Raw genomic sequence first — 21,116 nt, forward strand, 5'->3', positions numbered from 1 at the left:
GTGTGCCGTGTAGCTGATTATGTCTTTGCCTCACTTTAGACCCTCCAGTGGCTCCCGTTTCTTCCAAGATCAAGCCTTGACTCATCAGCATGGGATACAAAGTCCTTCACGTTCACCTCTGCGGTGTCATCTCCTGAGGCCACTGTGTTGGCTTTTCTGTCCTGTGAATGCATCATGCTTTGTCTCGCCTTGTTGTGGCTGTTGTGCCTTTGTTCTTTGGCCAGAGTCCTGTTGCAGCCCAGCTCAAGCCCCATGCCTTTCCCTCTGTATGTGCAGCTAAGTTCCATCCGTCTTCATTCAAAATTCCTTCCCTGAATGTTCATGTCCTCCTTTACCCTCTCAAAACACACATGGGGTACAGGTCATTTCTTTGTCTTCCCATGGCCTCCTGAGCCCTTTTCACACCAAAGTATAGACGCGTCTCTGCTCGTCTCTCTCTCTCTCTCTCTCTCTCTCTCTCTCATTGTTCGATGGCAAATACTAAGTCTTACTTCCTTAACAATATAGCCTCTAATACTTGGCTTATCATAGAGCACAAAACTCTTATCCCTTAAGAAGTAAAGGACTGAAAGTGAAATAAAGGCTCAGTTCAGTCCCAGTTTTGCCCACACTAGGTTTTTCATAACTTGACTCATTGCATGTGGAGCCGTGATACATTTTTATTGATGGGCAAACTGGAAATAGAAGTGCAGAACATTCCAAACATCTCTGGTGAGTTAATTTGTTTCTGATACTTCATTAAAATTTTGAAAACGAGGGTGACTAACTGCCCTGGTTTGCCTGGGACTGTCCTGGTTTTGTGCTTAAAGAGCCTCTTTCTGAGGAAGCCCTCATTCCTGCTTTCATCTCTGTAAGTCCCACATGCTGGGAGCCCCCTCCACCCCCAACCCCCAGTCCCTGAGCTCATAGAGCACAACTGGGACAGTGGTTTACCTTAGAAGTCTCATGCCTTGGAGCTCATCTGTCTAGGATTTCTGCCCTACTCAGTTCCAGAACCTCCATCACCTCCAGAGAATGCAGCCATATGGGAAAATTACAGAAGGTAAGTGTGAGCTGAGGGACTCTGAGATCAGACCAGCTTTCTCTAAGATGAGGAGCTGAGGACTTAGCAGTACCCTCCCTGCGCAGTTGCCCTGTAAGGTTCAAACCCCATGACCACATGTCTGCAGGGCTCCCTCTCCTGGCAGCTGTGAGGAGTGACGCGAGTCCGGAACTAGAACACCTGGAGTCTGTCAGAGATATCCAAAGGCTAATATAGCGTGTCAGAATAATTTGAAAGCCACAAGTGCTCTGCCAACCTCACTATCATTATCCTGTAGCAATGTTCTGGAAACACAGGCTGAGATTTTCCACTAAAAGTCAGAGTTGGTATAATTCTAGAAGTGTCTGCTCTCAAGCATGTACAACAGACTTGTGCAGACACATGAAGCGAATTACCACGCGTGATGTACAGCTGCAAACGTTGGCCGCTCTTGGCCGCAGTGCATTGTCCGGCCACAAAAACTCGGTGTCTTCCGGAGGCGTAGCCTGGGATTATCCTTTGCAGAATTGAGTTGTGCCGAGTACACACAGTCCTCTCACTACCTGATCATTATTTTTAGTGACATTTGCCCAAGTCGGCCTCTGACCACATACAGGATGAGTTGAATTTTGAAAGCTGTATTGAAATTTAACATCCACCCTTTTATTACTTTAATGCTTTTTTTGTGTTTTGTGTTGTTGCTGTTTTTAGCAAGCATGATGTTTCCTTGCTATTTTGTTCTCTTTCTGCAAAGTCACAGGAAAACTCCCGATTCTGATGCCTCTCCCCTCTGGTAACATTTTTGAAATATAAAAATGTAAAATATTTTCCTAGATAGAACATAATCTACCGTGTTTCCCCCAAAATAAGACGTAGCCAGGTCATCAGCTCTAATGCATCTTTTGGAGCAAAAATTAATATAAGACCCGGTCTTATACTAATGTTTTCTCCAAAAGATGCATTAGAGCTGATGGTCTGGCTAGGTCTTGTTTTCGGGGAAACACGGTAGGACCTTTTGCAGAAAATCTATGTGACCCCTCCTCACCACCTCATCCCCTAACACTCAGTTACGCTGTGAGGTGTTTGTACCAAAGAAAATTATTGACCTCCTGATCTGAACAACAAAATGTTCTCAAAATCTATTGCCTCATCTGTTAGGTATGATTAAACCATTTATCAGCGAAAAATAAAAATTGCTTTTCTTTGCTTAGCATGTCTGGAGATTCAGGAGTGAGGCTATTGAGATGTCAGCATTTGTAGCAGGACTGCATACTATTACCAGTTTATGACAATATGGAAGTGAGCTTAAATTAGGAGGAAGGTTGTCTTATTGCTTCTATTTGCACTGCTTGTCACATGGGTTTGCCTCTGACTACATCGTTGTCTAGATGAGGTACTCTACAGGCATTTACCTTTACAGCTTATCTCTGTATTTGCTTCTGCTAACAAAATCATCTCATCACTCATGCTTCCCTTATACATGTGCACGAAATTCTTTTTCCATCCATGCGGATGGATTTATGGTATGTGCTTTCTTCTGTTAGTGAAATACCTGGCTAAGTTAGGAATGTGGCCAGACGTTAAAACAGCAGCGTTTTTCCCTGTGTAAAGCACATTAATTCCAAGGGCCTCTGAGTTGCTATCTTCATCTTTTCACCTCCATGACCTACTTGTGGAGTTCGTTATACCAGTGAATGTGAATTAGATGTTGGCAGGGTTTCATCCTCTGCAACCTCACATGTGTGGCCACGTTTGATAAGTTTCTAGATGAAGTCACGTTTGGTGTAGGATGATTTGAGCAAATTGTTATCCAGCCCAGGAAGACACCGTGCCAGAAGAATGTGTGAGACCATGTTGTATTTACAAAGCCACAAAACTGAACAATAATCGGTTCTGTTTGAAGTTTTTTTTTGGGGGGGTTTAGAAGAGGTTGGCAACATTCATTTATTCTTCTACTGTTTATTGAGCAGATGCAATGTGCTGTGTACTGTGTACACCCTGGAGGTGAAATCCAGAGACACTGTTGCTGGGAGAGCTTGACATCTAAGGGGCTGCTAGACCTGCAGATAAACAGGTACCAATGACAACTGCGGAAGCAGTGTTTAAATTGGCAGGAGAGTGGGGGGCTAGTAGAGCTACAGTTTGCCTGGAGGTGTCAGGGAAGTTTCCTGATAGGAATAGAATTTGAATTGAGACTTAAAGGATGATTCCTTAAACAAACAAAGAAACAAAAAGGAGCACAGCAGGAGGGGGGACATATACCAAGGTGTACAGGCAAAACACAGCTTGGTTGTTCAGTATTGCTGGGGACCAGAGTGTGTGTGTGTGTGTGTGTGTGTGTGTGTGTGTGTGTGTGCGTGTGTTGGGGGGTGTTGGGGGAAGCTGTGGGCAGGACAGGACACAGGGAGTGAGAGTCAGGCTCATCACAAAGGGCCTTGGGTGCCAAGCAAAGGAATTTAGCTTTTAACTGTTCAAGAGCTTTGTACACAATCAAGGCAGCCTTTGTGACAAATGGCAGTGGGGAGAGTAGCAAGTACCCTTCTCCAACAGTCTAGCTGCAACCTCCTGTGAGTGACTAAAAAACCTGGGTGTGCCCTTGAGAATATGTCAAATGTGAGTGGAAAGGAGCTGAGATTATTACTTTGGTAGCTATGACCTAGTCAACGTGTTTGAGAAGGGGTATACTGGAAGAGATTTACACGTTCATTTTACTAATGAAGAAATAGGCTGAGAGAGTTTAAGTGACTTCCTCCCAGATTACAGATCTAGTGATGTTTGAGGCAGGATTTTATTCAAGTTGACTCAATGCATGAGTGTGTTTTCATCTCACTAAAAGGCTGAAGAGAAGACTTAAGAGGACAGGGCAGATAAGGATTTATAACATACACAGAAGAGTGACAGCTGAGTGCTGGGTGGTTGTATAGAATGGAAAGAGCAGTTGGACCAAATTTTAAAAGGGACAGAAGGAGCCTCAAAAGATTAGAGAAAACAATAAAGGGGTATCTGGCAGCAGTCCTTAAATTTCTGGTTAAAGATCTGTAGCCTAAGGGAAAGTATCTGGAGAGTTCCAGCAAAGTTCAGAAGGAAGTGGTGACAGAGTACTAATGTTATGCATCAATGACACTAGGAACAAATTTATCTATAATCTGGCATGTTGATTTTGAACTGAATGATCTAGTTGGGGGATTGGGAACCCAGACCTTTGGTAGCAGAATTCCGTGTAACACGGTCCCATCTTTCACCCAAAACGGTGGCGTTAGTTATCAGAAATATGAGAAGTCCAAGAGCACAGATGGTGAGAAAGGAGCTACTGTGTAGGTCCTACAATTCAGTGATTTCACTTATTGAAGCCCAGTCCTTTGTGTCAGGGATAGCTTGTAAGTAATGTTGCTTTAAAATGCACAGAGGACGTGACCACAGAAGAGGAAGCATTTCACAGTCAAAACCAGCTGGCTGGGAATAGCAACTCATTGCCCTGTGGGCTTCATCTTAGACCTTTCTAGTGTGGACTTTGGTTCTGACCCAGGAGGTCTGTGATTTGATTACTACGAACCTGTTCTCTATTGCTTTAATGTTTTGGCAAAGCTCAGCTCTCATTGTGGCCCTCAGTTTTTACTCTTGCCTAACATATTAGCTTGACACATTCTAGAAGCGTCTGTCTGCTCCTCAATACCCTAGAAACCTCCAGTGAAGCGAGACCTGGTGCATTAGAGCTACTATAACGTATCATTCAATTCATGGTATGCCCAAAACACAAACACATTTTCTCTGAAAGTTTACTGAGACATTTTTAGCGTTAAGCATATCAAGAATATGAGACTTCAGGTGTGGTGGAGGTTCAACCGTGTGCTTGTCTTAGTATTTGTATTCAGATTTTCCTTGGACATGTTCTGTGCCTCAGGCAGCATCTGTAAGGACCCACAACTTTTTCCCGATTTGTGAGCTTATGAGGATGTGGCCTCATCCTTGGGTAAACTGCTTCGAGACCCTTGAATACCAACCTAAAGATAAATGGGACAACCTCAGCCGTGCCTCGTCTTGCACCTGCCATGTTGTAATAGCTTGTTGGCAGATATCTTCATCATGACCAAAAACAAACAAAAAACCCCAAACCACAAAAAACAAAGAAGAATATCATTAATCATTAATTCTGATAATATGTTAGAAGGATAGAATAATTGGAATTGCCAATATTTGAATTGCATTTTCCCTTTTAAGTTTTGAAAGTGGGCAAATAATATTCTTTTGCATCTTTCCTTTTTAAAGGACTGTTTTCCTCTTTCTCTTTCTCTCTCTCTCTCTCTCTCTCTTTGATGGGGGTGGTTGCTTTCTGAAAAACAATTTTGCTGTTGAGTTCTGATTAGAGGTGAGGCATGCTTCAATATGCTGGGATGAGATATCAGAGCAAACGATAATGCTCGAAACCACACTTTTAACATTCAATTTCAGTGCTGTCCAGAACAACTATGAAACTGGAGAAAGGTGAGTAATAGATTTGACAGCTGTACTCTAAAATGGACCTTATTAGTGAAATATAAATTATAACCAGGCATTTCCTATCAGCACCCCGCACAGTTAATGATAAGCAGTCAATGAGATTTATATACCCTTAGCATTTTTATAATGAGTCTGTTGCTTTGATGACAGTTTACTGTCAAACATTATGCTTAGAAATTTATAGCATTCGATTCAAATGAATAGACAGTTTAGCTTCATTGCAGTCTGTTCTGATTTTCCCTTTTCATGAGGCTCACACTTTTGCTTCTTTTTCCTTTTTTTCCCTTTCCCTAGACTGAGCTCTTAAACACTACACTGAAAATGAAGGTTTGAAGTGGGTGCACATTGACCAGCAGAAAGTGTTCAATGAATCCTGAGAACAGGCATTGAGGAGTCTGAAGAGAAGGCGTGTTATACTAAAGTATTAAAAATGTGCAGACGCGCCAGGATGGTGGCTGTGGGAAGCTGTGGAGTATAATAGAAAGAGACTGGGTGGGGAGAAGAGCCTTTGGCTCTGTGAGGGGGCGGCTGTACACATCTGAGCAGAAGAGATGACATCTTGTTCCCTTCTGGAAAGAACCGCACACCGGTTCTCAGAACTGCCCACAGCCCTGAGGACGAGTGTCCAATAAATGCTGCTGACAGATTGACTGCAGCTGGAAAGGGCCACCAAGGAGATTCGAAGGGACGCTCTGTGGGGTCCCTGCTGTCCCCTTGGGGTCATTTTGCCGGGTCATTTAAATGGACACAGCTGTTGGGTCTGATGGCTGTGTCTGCCCAGCAGGGGCTGTGACTTTGAGAGCAGATACCTGATTTTCAGGAAATAACTGCTGCTCAGTAAATGTGGTCTTCCAGGTAGGCTGGCTTTGAGCACAGGTGTTTTCCACAGGTGGTAGTATCAGAATAGTATTTGCGTGGCATTTTAAAAATTGCTCAAACGGGCTAAAAACATTCTCATCTCTCACATTCCATGCTCTCTGTCCTGTTTCAGACCCTTTCTGCCTGTGTCACCTCCCCCAGCACCAGGTGTCCTCTGGCTCTGAGAGGTGAGCTGGAAGTGCACACCTGTGCTTGAGGGCTAGGACTGCTGCCACCTGCTGCCCACCTGTTCCTGTGCTAACCTCAACTCCATCACGACTCTGAAATCTTGGCCGTCAATTCTCCCGTGCCTGGCCCATTGGATTCAGTATTGGATGATCTTGTTTTTTGCGTCTTGCCTTTCCTGAAAATAACCCAGAGTTGGCTCGTCCCGCTGGCTCATCGTAGACTAGGCTGCTTCTAGTCAGATTCCCTCTTGGATTTGGAGCCCAAACTGCGTCAATGACTATTTCACCGGTAATTAACCCCAGGGCCCCAGCAAGGACCTGGGTGGATGTTCAGACACATGCCATTTTAATACTAATGATTTCAGTTATGACAATGACATCACTGTCTGTTCAGGCCCAGCTCTGCACCAGGCTCTGGGCTAGGTATTTGACGTATTTTCTTTTTTAGTGCTTACTACAGCTTTGTGAGGTAGTATCCGCATTTTATAAATAAGGGGAGAGAGTCTCTGAGATGTGTCAGAGCACACATTCAAATTCAAAGCTCAAGATTCTTTCAGGAATATTAGAACCATAAGTGGGAGGTGATATGATGCAGAAAAATAAGGAACTCTGATTTCTCACCCCACTGTCCATCTTACCATCTTGTTTTGGTCCCGGCCGGTAATTTCATCTTCCTTTTTCATGAGGATATTGTTTCATGTGATCAGTCTCATCTCCAAGCTGATTGATGACACGAGTTCAATCTGAATAACACCATGTTTAGGAGAGAGAGGGGAAGACAGCCTTGGAGTTCTCTGAGGCCTGAGTCGGGCGAGGCAGTAGAGTAGGGCCCAGGGCTGAGGAGGGTATCCTAAGGAACTTGTAGGTCGGGAGTTTTGGTGTACTCACCGGTAAGATCCTATTGTCACTTCTCTAAGGAAGAAGGCCACTGCCAGTGGCGGTCTCCAGCATGCATTTAAATTAGAGCACCATGAGGAGGAGTGGTGGTCAGGGAGAATGATGAAAGCAAGTGAATGCCATGGTGAGAACTTCGGAAGACACTGAAGTGTCTTTAAAGGGTCATAGAGAGAGGCAACATTTCTCTAGCGTGCCTCACAGGTCAGAGAGCGGAAAGCACACAGCCCTGGTGGCTGTAGAACAGGATGCTGTGTGGAGGGCTTAGAGCCAGCAAACGAGAGGCAGACATTCTGCCATTGGCAGCTTACACGTAGGCGAGACGTGTGGTCATGTGGTATTGCTCAGCCTGGGCTAGAAAACCCTTTCCCTTCCAAGGACCGATATTTCTTTACTATAGCACGGTACGGACATGGGCCTGTCTGACAGTCTTCGGGGTTTTGAAGTACAATATTGCCAAAGTCGCTGACATTTTCTTTATAGAAAGTGAAAAATAGTGCATTGATTATCAAATACCTTTTCATAAACATCATAGCCATACATTCCATAGAGCTTTCTCCAAGGTTTAGAAAACAAAACAAAACATGTCTTTAGAAACCAGGGGAAGACATGTGGAATGGTTCTAAATGAAGATACGAATATTCACATTATAGCTAAACCTTGCTAATTTGCACTGACTGGGAAACTTATTGCAAATTACCAAATTAGAGAGTAAGCCAGCAACCAGGATTTCCAAAAAAAAAAAAAAAGCAAAAGGCAACACCAGAAAATGAACCCTTTCCCATAATTTTATCAATGCAATTGAATCTTAACTACTGAGAGTAATTTGTAGTCTATGTTTTGTTTATCTTGCAAATCTGTATGTATTTTAAAGAGTAGTGGTGGGCTAGTAGAGTAAAATTTGTCTTTTATTATGGTTGTGGTTAAGAAATGTAAGTAAAGAAACAAAAAAACCTTGGGGGGGAAAGAAACAAGATTTGTCTCAAGGGTTTTTATTTTTTAATAATTGTTTCACTTGTAATACCAGATATGACTGTTCATTTCCTCTATTAGTTATTAACCAGAATTTGCAAGAAAACTTGATGAAATATTGCACAAAAGACTCATAAGCATCAGTGGAATCTCTCAACTAACCAGGCACCTTATTTGTGAAAGAGGTAATTTTCCAAAGCACAATTACGTGAAAATGGAAATTGACACAAGTGGGAGTAGGGAGGAGTCACAGTTTGTTCCCAGTGACAGCAGTAGATCCACATCCTATGACAGCGGAAGGGGCATGGTGCGTCGCCCCTAGGACCAGCTGTGACCTATCCATTAATATGCTGTGATTTTTTCTTCTTCTTATTCTTAGTAAGTATTCATTTTCATACCTAATTTTGTATTTGCAATTTTGTATTTTTTCTTTTCTTGAATCCTCCTTGGTAGGTGGAGCCAAAGGTCTAGACTTTTACTGAGAAATATTAGTGAAGTGAGAAGAGAATGGACTGAGCATCCAAGAACATGGATATTTAAAGCGGAAGAATACACTATAAAAACGGAGACACAAAGAGCGCTGGACTCAGAAAGTCCCAAGGATGTGGAGATTTGACCTCATCCTGCTTTACCGTCCGGGAGGCAGGGGGACCTTTGCCATCCTGCCCTTCCGGAAGATCAGAGCCTGCTTGAATCAGAGGGGAGCTGGGCAGAGAACAGGAGTCAACCACATCGCATCTCAGTTTGCATAGGTTATGTAATAAATACTCAGAACCACCCGTGACTTGGACTTTTGGAAACATAGTCCCATCTTGTTTTTCTCCATAGTCTGTACCTCTGCTGTTTGTTAAGCTTGGTTTCCTTACCTCACTTAGAAAGTCAAGTTAGGAAGTACAGATCAGGTGCAATTGGCCACCTGTAACTAGATCTGCAATGGCTTAGGCATGGGCAGCTCCATGAACCCCTGAGAACAACATAGCAGGTGATGGAAAATGTTGCATCTGGAGATGGTAGGCTCCGGTCTGCTCTACTACCCCAAGCCTCCTCTCGACTTCAGTAGCATATATGTGCAGAGCTACTGCACGCTCTCTTTCCTCATTACGCAGAGTGACTCTAGGTTAAGTTAGAATGAGAACTAAGAAGGCTGAAAAACCCTCACCAGCTCTTCTTATCATGCAGTAGTAGTGAGAGCCCATGGATTTCAAAGACAGCTCTGGACAAGAAGGAAAAAAGGTACATCTCAAGTACAGAGATTGGGGATGGGAATTTTGCCGTCACATATAATGGATTTCTATAAAAGATCTTGCCTATGTATGACTTAGCCACATATCTTTGGAAGCTAAAATGGAATCAGGAAAGGCGTAAATAGTTATTGTATCTAAAGAACTTAGGGTAGATGAATTATTTGTGTTCACAGCTAATTTGAACTTTACCTACACCTTAAAATGTGTTGTACTTGACCACCCTATTGAGTTTCTATATTCTTTGAAGAAATAAGGAATATAAATAATATTTTTCAAGCGAAGTGGGCTGTTTTTCAGTGTTAAAACCTTTGAAATAAAGAAGGAAATAAAGCTTTTTTTTCCTTCTCCTCATGATTAGTTAGGCAGAATTGTATGAGTTTGTTATTTATTTACTTTAAAGCATCAAGTCTGTTGGAGTGTTGAGCTTGTTGAAGTGCTGCCTGCTCTCCTCCTGTACTTTTACAGGTTTGATAACTATCGTGCACTGTTTCCCTGGGGACCACGATGGTAACGGTCATAACAGGTACACTTAGTCTCCATCTCTCTTACAAGGATGCAGTCGGTGTGAGTGGGTAAAAACTTCTCGTCATGAAATCCCATTCCAATTACTACAGTGTAGAGCTTAAAGCACCAGCAGAATACACTGGGAACACTTCAGCAACTTTGGTGTTTTTTTTTCATCCCACTCAGGTATTATTACTTCTTAAACTTTCGTCTGCAGGAATCCATCAATGTCCTTTTTCGATCTCTCTAAAACACTCTCCAAAGAGGATTCAGAGGTAGGTAATTTTCTCTTATCTGAGTTTTCATGGAATTTAGTTCAAGTTTTATTGTATTTTTAAGAGCCCTCTAGATGCCCATAGAGAGAGTCGAGTCGAGTTAAAACACACATGCTACGATGGATTCATAATCTTAAAAAATTCTTTAGGAAGAATAATCAGAGTAATCATTTCTTTGTTCAGAAGAGAGGCTGCTCAAACTCTTCTCAATATTTCCAAAAGGTTGAAAAACCAATGCTTTTAGCCAGTTCTATGGATTTTTCACAAAAGGTATTGAAAGTGTTTGTAATATGCATTCACAAATAGGCATGGTGAATTTTCTTATGGGGTTGACAACAGAATGTAAATGCTTAGAATACCTCTGGACTCCTACACTTTATTCTTATTAATGCAGTGCTTCTGTTAGGATGGTAAAAAGACGGCGACAGTCACATACTCAAGGAGAGAAGAGGCCAATGGATGTTTCCAGAAGTGTTTGCTGAGACTTAGCTATTGAAGTTAGTTGTTTCATTAATGCTCTATATCTATGTTTGGTAATGTTGGAATCTGACACCTCCTCCTTTTGTTTCTTCTTGTTTTTTTCTTCCAATTTCCAGATGTGTTTTTAAGAAGAAAGCAGAAGTGGTTTCATTGCAGTTATCTTTCATGGAAAGACTTTATTCAGCTTGTCTTCAACTTCCCTTTTGCAGCAGCTTTCCTCAAAAGCAATAAATGAAAATTCTTAAATATGAACCGCAAAAGGAAAATTCGCTTGTAGTTACCACTTTCTTTATCCTCACATTTCCAAACTGAAAATAATTGCCTAATCAAGAAAAAAATTTAACTAAAATAATGAAAATTGTTTTCTACATTTTGTTTTTTAGATTCTTCACTTGATTAAGATTAATCCTATTATCTGGGGACATCATGATGTAGATTCTGGTATATATGTTATGGTTAGCAGAAATTCATCTAGTATGCTTATAGGAATGCCATCTGCTCACAGGCTAATTCGCCTACATAAATAAAATTGGGAGAAATATTTAGGGCCATTTAAACTCGATCCATTCATGAATCAAAACATTCTTTAAGCACCTACTATAAAGAAGATGCAACGCTATCATTTTTAAGGACACTAAGATACGTCATGCACTGGCCTGCTTTCAAACAGTTTACAACCAACATAATTATTGAAGACAATCACATGAGGCAGTAAGAGGATTATCAGTTCTGACAGTATGAACTGCTAGAGGAAGGTGAGCTGCTGTGTTCAGAGAAGGCTTTCCGGGTTGTGCTTGATAAATGAAGTGTAAATAAGCCATGGAAACTATGAGGTCGAGGTACGCATAGATCTGCACGAGATGCATGTGGAGAGAAGGGAGAGAGAATGTGTTGCAGGTAGAAGGGTTGGCCCAATTAAAAATGCATCCGCTGAACATTGCAAAGAGTGTCGGGGATGAGTGAAAGGGCAGTGAATAGGTCAATCAACCTGAAGCAATGGGGGAATGAACACAGGAGAGGCAGACCAAACAGGAGACCGTGCTAACATGCCTGAGAACTTACCAGGCAAACTAAGATTTTCAGCTGCTACTTCAGCAAGTCAGGATAAATAAATGCCCGTCCCAGTGAAAATTAACCCTGTTGTCTCAGTGATAGCTTCAAGGTTCAGTATCAAAGACTGGACGGATAATAATACCAGCTAGTGGTCTCTGTTTGGGTCACCATGTTTTGAAAAGAGAAATCAAACACGTATTTTCTGTTCAAAATGTGTCTATGTATCAGCCAATGTTCATGGTTCTCAGAGGAGCTTCATCGTGTAGGGGGGAGACATGGCCTTCCATCTGAGCCCACAGATGCACACCCACAGATCCCTTTTTGTACACATGTTCCTTTTCGTACACATATCATTTTATATATGTATATTTTGGACAAAGTTTATATAGGGGTTGCTGAAAATCTGGTTTATGGTAAACAGCCCTTGCTTCACCAGGCCTAGGGGGAAGGGTCTTCTTTGATACGGATCTCCTCCTGTTATTTATAGACATTTTGGACGATGAAAATGAATGGACCAACCATGCCAGTCTGTTCGTTTCTCACAACTGTGCATGGTCTTTGATCACAGCTCTAGGCTATAATCTATAATTATCCTAATTATGCCTGTGAAAACCTCCAAGATTTTTTATTTTTCCAGGTAAACTCTTTGAGCACGTGTCATGACATACCACCAACTTTTCGAAGGCCAAACCCAAGAGCATACATTAAAACAGTACTACAGTAATTGTTTTCAAAGGATTCTTAACTTATAGGTAGAACAACTACATCCAATCTTGTTTTTCACAATGTGCTAGTGAATAAAATGATTTTAGGTCATTTATCTGGTGAGTTACTGAACATTTCATAACAAATCATCTTTTCTAGGAAATAATTCATCATGAGGCATATTGATGACAGGTTTGGATTTTAGAAAACAGTAATTTATAGTATCAGCTCAGTTGTCTTGATGACCTTTGCTAGACTGTACTAATATTTTACTTTTCTTCATTACCTCCCAACATACCAGAGAATAATTCATATCCTTGCTAAACTTTGCAAATGACTTCCCCAAAGGTTTTTCTTTATCAGTATCAGGGAAAACTAACCCATTGTCATCATCTTTTGAGAAGAAATTAGCCGTGAATAATTGTTCCATCCCGACATCTCTCTAACTGAATTGATTTTCTTTTTCTTCTCTTTGAAGGTAGATCTATTAATTGTGGCCGTGTTAGAATGCTGTCACCCTTTCTTTTATTTTCCCATTTCTTACACTCTGCTTTTCTCTGAATGCTCTGCATTACACTAGGCATGTCGTGTTTAATGCTGTGCGAACATTTCCCTAGTTTTATTATACATTCTATTCCAAAGTAGAAGAATGGATTTTTCTATCTAGCTTTATTAGATTCGATTTCAGAATATTTTACTAAATGGGTTATTTTCATGGCAGGTCCTATGCAACATTTATACGGGAAATGTTGTGCTTCTTGATTAAAAATGTTCCATGGTATATTTTTCCCCAGTATTTTCCTTAAAATTAACTTTTGGCTGCATTAAAGTAAAAAAATAAAAATAAAAGTTACCTTTTCACTGGGCAGGAGTTGATCACCCTGTAACAAACTTGAGAGACTCACGTACAATAATTGGAGAGGGACCATGACAAAGGATAACGGCAAAAAAAAAACCAGGCCAGGCCTGTATAGTTCCTGTTCCTAACGCTTGGATGGGGTTTTGTCTGTGTGCTGTACTAAGGAGCTACCCTGGAAAATTATTCAAAAGCTTTGGCTGCTACAGGCGCCAGGAGGTTAGTTATGCCTCTGCTTGCTAGTCTCCATTAGTCACTGATTTGCTTCTGGGCACCATTCAAGGGATTAATTTTTATCTACAAATCCCTGTAAGGTTGGGCCCTGGTTATCTTGGCAATAGTGTTTCTACTCTCTCTAAAGACAACTGAGATTCACAAGGGAGACTCCTTATATATGATGAGAAGCCAGTGCTCCGTGCTTAAATGGGTAACCTTAATGTTGTGTGACTAGAATTTGGCAGTAAACAGGTATTTTATGTTCTGCCAAGATTTTACTATCAGATACACTCTCCTGTTAGCTATTTAATGAGACAAGGTCGTTTTCCCCTTCTTGCTATATTGGAGCATTGCGTAGATTTATGTCTGATTCAAAAGCAGCTGTTCCCAGTTGCTTCCTGGTACTTAAAGTCTGAACTATGTCTGGTGTTCGCCATTGAAAAGGCTTTGTAGCTTGGATAGTGATCTTGTAGGATGCTGGTGGCTCGGTGAATATGCACGGAAGCAAACAGAAATGAAAACAGTACACAGTTCATTAGTAGGGTGTTGAAAGCCTGGGATGCACTCTGAATTTGAAACCGACTCAGCCATGAAAACCACTCTCGTTCTTGGCAAAGGTAATCTCGCTCTGCTCCCATTTCCTGAGTTAGAGCATAGGGATTATATCATTTTCGAAACCTTGACTTCTGTGGAGAGTGATAAAGATTCCTCATTGGAAGTGAGCTTGCAAATAGAAAGTGCTCCCGAAGGTAAAAGGAAATGATACTAATTCAAACCATATATATTAGAAGAGGGTCTTACTCCTTAGTAACCTAAAAATCTCCTCAATAATACAAATGCAGATAAATTTTGTTATTCTGGTCATTTGGTTAAATAGGGTGACCTTTTCGTTGTCCTGGGAACTTTTTTTTTATTTTTTTTATTGGGGAACAGTGTGCACTTCCAGGACTTTTTTCCAAGTCAAGTTGTTGTCCTTTCAGTCTTAGTTGTGGAGGGTGCCGTTCAACTTCAAGTTGTTGTCCTTTCAGTCTTAGTTGTGGAGGGTGCAGATCAGCTCCAGGTCCAGTTGCCATTGCTAGGGCGCAGCCAGTTGCCGTTGCGAGGGCGCAGCCCACCACTCCTTGCGGGAGTCAAACCGGCAACCTTGTGGTTGAGAAGACGCGCTCCAACCAACTGAGCCATCCGGGAGGCAGCTCAGCTCGAGGTGCCATGTTCAATCTTAGTCGCAGGGGGCGGAGCCCATCATCCCTTGTGGGACTCGAGGAATTGAACTGGCAACCTTGTGGTTGAGAGCCCACTGGCCCATGTGGGAATCGAACCGGCAGCCTTTGAAGTTAGGAGCATGGAGCTCCAACCGCCTGAGCCACTGGGCCAGCCCCTGTCCTGGGAACTTTTAAGAAATCGAAGCACAAATGGATATAACAAATGACACTGGAAAGAGACAATTTGATAAACTGTACATATTGCCTGGGAGTTTATAGGCTAATGAACAAGTTCAGAGCCACTGAAACAAATCTCAGGGAAATAATGAAGGAAGACAGAAGAAATAAACATAAGGCTGACATGTAGATTCTGCATGTAAAGTATGATCGTCTTTCCTGTAATCTGGTCCTTGGAGCAGGTCACCACCACCCAGCCTACTGTGCCTGCCTGACACTTAGAGCTTCCCCAGAGTCCATCTACTTTTATTTGTTACTGTGGTAGGTATTTGTTACTGTGGTAGGTATTTGTTACTGTGGTAGGTATTTGTTACTGTGGTAGGTATTTACCAAGGGGTTACTACATGGCAGGCAGGCACTGTGCTGGATAATCTAGATGGACAGGGTTTCTGCTCTCAGGGGTCTCACATTCCTCATGAAGAAACAAACAAAAGATATGAAAGACAAAGAATGACAAAGTCCTCTAAGGCGTGGGAAAGGGACACTTGAGGTGCTGAGGTGGATAATAGTGGGGGTCGCTACTTCCATTGGATGGTCCAGGAAGGCTGCACTGAGGAGGGGACATTTAAGCGGAGGCTCCAAAAACAAGGAGGAGCCCTCCATGTGGAAGTTGCCAGAAGAGTGCTTCAAAGAGCGGGAACAGCAAGTGAGAAACCCTGAGGTTAGAACAGAGAGACAGCCTGTGGATGGGGTGCCGAGAGTGAGGCGAGGCCCCAGGAGCTGGTCTTGTTGGAAAGGGTGCTGGATTGCATGCCAATGGTACTTATTGGCAAGCCTTTGAAGACTTGTAAGCCAAGGTCTCATGTGATCTGGTTGAGCGTTCACATGTGGTTCTATGTGGGAGACGGACTGAGGGTTCCATGTCCGAAAGAGCCCTGTCTCCTCTTTACTGCGCTACCTGTCCTAGCCCCCAGCACCCCTCCCCTCACCTCTGGACTGGTCTCTCCTTGTCCCTCCTTCCTCTGTTTGATCCATTATCCACACTGCAGCTACAGTGGGCATTGCACAGTGCAAACTTGGTTGTGTTTCACTCCTGCTTAGAAAGCTGTGGTGCCTCCCACAGCTCATGGATAAACTGTTCACTCCCTGGAGCCTGCGCTGGCTTGGCTCCTGCCTGCCTCCCCGGCCTCTGCGGAGCTGGCTCTCCTGCCTCTCCAGTCACACGGGGGCTTCTGGCCATTTCCTGAACACGTGGTTACATTCCTCTCTGCCTCAGTGCCTTTGCACATTCTTTCTTTCTGTCACCATAAATATCTGTCCCCCTACCTTTACGGCTACCAGGTTTGTCCAGCTCAGTGGTTCTCAGACTTGCATGTGCACCAGACTCAGTTGTTACATTTCTAAAATGGGAAAATCATCTCTCTCTCTAGGGACATCACAAGGATGATGTAGGTTAATTCTTGAAAAGTAAGAATAAAAAAAAATGTTCCTTGAAGTCCATATCACCTTTCTCTGTTGCCGTCATGGAGTCTGGAGGGGGGTTTTGTCTTCAGGCAGTGAGAAGCGCCCAAGCATATGATCTCAGAAACCTCTGCTCAGAAAGATGGTTGTGTGCCCTGCCGTGTGGAAGGCTGGCCGGGGACTCAGCGTTCACTGCGCCTCTCACTAGCGCCATCTCTCTGTGCGTGATGGAATGGGCACAGTGCTCAGGAATGCTTATTACCTTGTCAGCATTGCAGTTTTCTATTTCTGACATGCGGCTCATTCACAAAATTCAAATGACTGTAAAGAGTGGACTTAATTTTAACTTAGTGGAGTAGAGCATGGAGAGATTGGGGCTTCTCCAGAAGGACAAAGAACCCGCTGGGACGTCAGGGTGACAGAGGTCAGGCATCTGGTGTGTGTGTCCTGTGTGGAGCCCAGGACCTGGCCCCAGTGGCTCTGCCTGGTTCTGGGTGAGCCCCCTTGTCTTGGAGGGGCTATACCCTGGAGGGCCGTCACCTTCCTCATCCCTGTGACGGCACACCCACATGTCCCATTTCTGTTTTCCCTTCAAGGCTAAGCCCAGTGGTCCCAGTTCCAAGAAGACTTCCACACAGTCCGAGTAGGTAGTGCCCAATGTGCTTCCTTCACCTTGCATCCTGGGCTTCCTTCTGTCGGCAGGCTGATTACTACGGGTTGTCACTGTGGAGGGTCGGTGTCCTTTGCACCTCTGTCACCCTCACTAGACTATAGGCAACTAGAGGGCAGCCACTCTTTGTGTTCCCTCTGCTTAGAGCAGACTCAACTTTCAAAGTAAGTTGTTGAAATGGTGATGTATCAGGGCAGCTTTCTTCTGTGACCGGAGGGGTGCTGCATTATCTTACTGGAGCAGGCATTCAGAAAATTAGAAACTAATAGACAAAGAGGATTTAGGGAAGGACTACCGTCTTCACAGGAGATGAAACATGAACCTACCTTACAATATGGCTTAGAGTCTGTATGTTTAGCACACCTGTATTGACACAGGTTTCAAGGAGGCATTCGCTCGCAGAATGCACGTAGTAGGCTGCAACACACTTAAAGGTCACCCTGAGTCCTTAACAGGTCATGGCCACACAGCCTGAATTGTGCAGTACATTTTTGTAGCTGTGGACAGAAAACCTCCTAATCGAACGTTCTTCACACTCCCGCCTCCTCCTAGCTCACTCTTTACACCTACTGATTAAATATGTATTTCAGACAATGACAAACAAGGCAATACCAGTGAAAAGCAGCATACCTGGCAATGCTATTGAAATGTTAATTGCCGGCCATCTCTTTAGCTGAGGAGAGCACTGCTCAGGCCAGCACAATGAGGAGGTTATTGGCACGCTAATTGTTCGTATTCCCTCTGAAGTGCAGGATCTTGGTCGGCCGGGCTGCCCACTGACAACTTAGGAAACAGAACCGAGCTGCTGAAGGCACAAGATAAGGATCGGGCTTGTCTTCTTGCCAACCATGTTTTAAGTCAACTAGCCTTGGGGGCTGAGATGTCTCCCCGCCATCGATGCCTGCCGTCCCAGGCAGCCATCCTTTTGGCCAGACCTGTTGGCACTTCAACATAGACGTGCAACTCAGCCCAGACTGTGTTCTGCATAAATTTGATATTTTGAAGATCGAATTTCATGGGCTCAGAAAATGAACGTGGAGGAATTCACACCTAAAGTTGCCTGGTAGACTCAGCTTTCAGTTTTTTCCGAATGATGAACCAAATCCCATCTCCAAAGAATAATCATATATAATAATATAACCATATATATGCATTTCTTTTCAATGCTGGGAACCTCTAGAACACTGGCCTAGGTCTGTTATATGAGCTTTCCCCTCTGAAGTCCAAGCACCACTCTCCTGGCCTTGGGAGATGCACCTTGTGTGGTACTTGCCTCCCTCCTCTGTTGATGAGATCTTTGGGCCAGGGTCTATGTCATTTTCTAATATTCTCTTGAACAGTTAAACACTTTGAGGCTAGACCATAGATAATTGAAAAATTGTTATTTGACATAGAACCCTACATAAGAAATATAAACCATATTTTAAAGCAGAAATTTTGACTTGGGGATATTTTAATGTGCAAGCAAGGGCAAAACCACTGAACTCATTTATATACTTAATGAATAATACGCACCAAAGCAGAATATATTCCACTCTGGCCTAAGTTTTTTCCTTATTTTTAACTTTATTTCTAGGTGATGTTTTCAATTGTTTATCTCTGATACCTATATGCACCATCCTTTTAGAGTCTTTGTCAAAAATAAAAATGCTATATTTTTATTATCAACTAAAATGTACTTTTAAAGTCTTAGAAGACAATGAAATCGAGCAACTGCATCCAATTTAAAATTGGTTGGAAGATTCTGTATATCTATCCACCTATTACATGCCTGTATCCATACTCTCCAGACACACATACATAAAGGATCAAGGACATTGTAAAGTGCTATTATTTCCATGTTATCTTAAGTCATTTCATAGTAAGTTAATGACTAATGATGCCTTTAGGTGATCTCCTAGCTGAAGGCATCTGTCAATTGTGTTATCAATTGTGTAAATACTTGGGAACTTGTTGATGGTGTCTACAGAGTCTAATATGAAAGAGACAAAGGACACAGACACTACAAAAGGAAGAGCAGATGACTGTTGTAATATGTTAGAAGCCATAGAAAAATTTTGAGTGTGGAAAGAGGATACAAAGATAAAATTTTCCTCAAATACCTGAGAAGAACAGCTCTCAATTTCCTGTGGATTAATTGTGAAATCATTCTATCAATTTTTGGTCCAGTTCTTAATGAGTGCCCATTATTTTTAATAGTCTACCAAATCTCCTATGGGGGCAAAGCAGGGATTTACAGATAATAAAAAATTTATTTCAGATCATTTTCAGTGACTGTAAATGTTGCATCTAGGCAACAACAGTGAAAAAAAGAGCCCCGGAAGGCCTAGGGGTGGAATGAGAAGGATACATAGTGTCTAAATGTGGTAGCAAACACACAAGAGAAGAGTTGACATTAAAGAATGGGGTGATATTCAGGACGAGGATGAAGGTCAATGGTAATATTGTGTAAATTATTATGTGATAAAAATGACAAAAACAAATAACACAAGCAAACAGTATTATCATGCTGATATGATTCTCTAAAGTATAGGTTGGTGATGAGGTGACGCTTAGGATGGTTGGGAATGTCTGTTACATACATGCTGACAATAGAAGAATGTGGTTACATGTTTCCTCTGCAATTTTGACAAGACTGTATCAAAGTGGTTGTGTCAAAATAGCTGTCTATGTCTCCCTGGATGAAACAGCTGCATCAGAATGGTTGTTGCAAATGGTCAGACGCACAACTTCCTGCCTGTGAATGTCACGGGCAGTTGGGCACCGGTATGGCTCTCCAGGTCACACCACGGTGCCGAACATCGTCTGTGAGAAGGAGCTGGACTCCTCAGTGCCGAGACCATCATCTGTGCCTGACGAATATATAGCCCTTTGAGTGGGTTCACCACTGAGCCCAGTGGCTCAATTGTTTATAAAGAATAGGAAGACATGATACCACTAAATGCACCTGTCGTTACCACATGGTCCTCTAAACTAGAACCTTGAACCTCTTTGGCAAAGTGAACACCCTGCCCCTACCTGTACCTTCAGGAGAGAACTGCGTGTGTCAGCTCTCTAAACATAATGCAGTGTGTCGTGTATAGGGAGGAACCTGTGTACATTAGCACATTCTGTGGCACCTATCGGTGTAAAGGGATAACGTCTGCCTTTTTTTATTTGCAAATGTAGGTGAATGTAACTATTTTGGAGAGCTTTAAAATTTATGTCTCAATTTAGGGATTCCAGACTACAGCTCTGGTTACCAGCGGCTCCCACACAGGAGTGACAGGGTGCCACTTGTCCTACTTGTTTGTTGATCAGCGTGTAGGTGAGAGCTCCAAAGGGGTAATTGGATACTCAGGATTTTTCTTGAAATACACGATTTTCTTCTGCGATTCACATTTACTTTGTTATTGGTGATTTTAGCTTTTCTCTATGTGGAACACTGAACATTGTATAAAATGATTACCCAGTACTAGAAATAGGTAGCCCTAAGGGAAGGGAAGGTACAGACTCAAAGATGATCCCCTAACTTCACGTTTGCTCCTGGGATTATCAAAGAACTTGCCCTTCAGTGGCCACTCAGGCATCTTTGGATTCGGTCGTCATGAGAACTATTTCATGAATATTCTGGTTCTTCATTTTCCAGGAACGTAGTAAGACAGCACTTCTCCACTCTCCCTTTGTAGGTGGGCATTACCCTGTGACTGTCTTTTGCCCATGAAATGTGAGCAGAAGTGATGTGTGAGGCTTCCCCTTTTCTGCTTTGGAAGCAAATTTTGAGAGGGTACCTCTGCTCACTGGGGTCTGTGACAATACAGGGCAGAGCCCCCGCTGTTACATCAGGCGTTATCGTGAGTGAGG

General features: G+C 42.7%; 1 long non-coding RNA gene across 4 annotated transcripts; it reads left to right on the forward strand.

Moving 5' to 3' along the window:
- The first annotated feature begins 2,759 nt into the window (after positions 1 to 2,759).
- On the forward strand, positions 2,760 to 11,182 carry LOC141571000 (uncharacterized). 4 transcript variants are annotated; one of them, XR_012495449.1, is made up of 6 exons: positions 2,760 to 3,095; positions 5,813 to 5,939; positions 6,510 to 6,853; positions 8,512 to 8,615; positions 8,884 to 10,453; positions 11,050 to 11,182. It is a non-coding gene; the product is annotated as an uncharacterized LOC141571000 (long non-coding RNA). The 4 variants fall into 4 exon arrangements; XR_012495448.1 differs by having other exon boundaries at positions 8,512 to 10,453; XR_012495446.1 differs by having other exon boundaries at positions 6,510 to 10,453.
- Positions 11,183 to 21,116: the final 9,934 nt, after the last annotated feature.

Source organism: Rhinolophus sinicus, linkage group LG04, assembly GCF_036562045.2.
Source record: "Rhinolophus sinicus isolate RSC01 linkage group LG04, ASM3656204v1, whole genome shotgun sequence".
NCBI classification, from domain to species: domain Eukaryota; kingdom Metazoa; phylum Chordata; class Mammalia; order Chiroptera; family Rhinolophidae; genus Rhinolophus; species Rhinolophus sinicus.